Here is an 836-nt window from a genome sequence, read left to right as displayed (position 1 = left end):
TTATGTTCTTAGCTGACTTGACCTTGTACTTCTGACTCTGTCAATCTGACTGAGTTACCCTTGTTAGCCTGAGTTGAATCGGTCTGACTCAGTGACCAGACCAGTTGACCATTGACTGAACTCGTCGACTTGACTGTTAGTTGACCCCGTCGACTGTTAGTGGACCAGATAGACCAGGCCTTAGTTTAATGGGCTGGCTTAGTGGTTTTGGGCTTTATGCCAGAATTCTCAATTAGTGTTATTGGACTCTTGTGGTCCGAATTAGACTTTGACTTCTTCTACAAAGTTGTAGACATTCATAAGACTGAGCTAATAGACTATATAATCAACCTAATTGAATTAGTAAACCCTTAAATGAGTTAAAGAATTAAATGAAAGGTGTAGAACAATAAATGGGCCTAGAAGTATTAGTTAGACTTGTATGATTCTTGTGTAAGACATTTTGGCTAGTTTCTTAGATTTCTTGTGTGATTAACAGTTAGTTTATATTAACAACGATCGATTCAAAGGATGAATCAGTGGATCGTGGATCTCGAGGTAGGCGTGGCTTGTCATCAAAAGAGGTGGGAATACATTTAACTCTTTTGAAACCATTGTTGTTTCTTTTACAAAAGTTTATGTTTTACAAAACTCATGTATTTACTGTTTGTGCACTCCATGCTTTGTTTAGTTTGTATTTTGATAGTTCTGTTGATTCTTTTAATCTTTTTATGGATTGGAAAGGACTTGTAATGTTTTATTGTCGTCATGAATTGTTATGGTAAATAAGAATTTCCACCTATGGTATATAGGATACGCTCCTTCACTTTTATACTTAGAGCTTTTATGATATATTG

The sequence above is a fragment of the Papaver somniferum genome, chromosome 5 (genome assembly GCF_003573695.1).
Source record: "Papaver somniferum cultivar HN1 chromosome 5, ASM357369v1, whole genome shotgun sequence".
Classification (NCBI taxonomy): Eukaryota; Viridiplantae; Streptophyta; class Magnoliopsida; order Ranunculales; family Papaveraceae; genus Papaver; species Papaver somniferum.
This window is presented reverse-complemented; position numbering follows the sequence as displayed.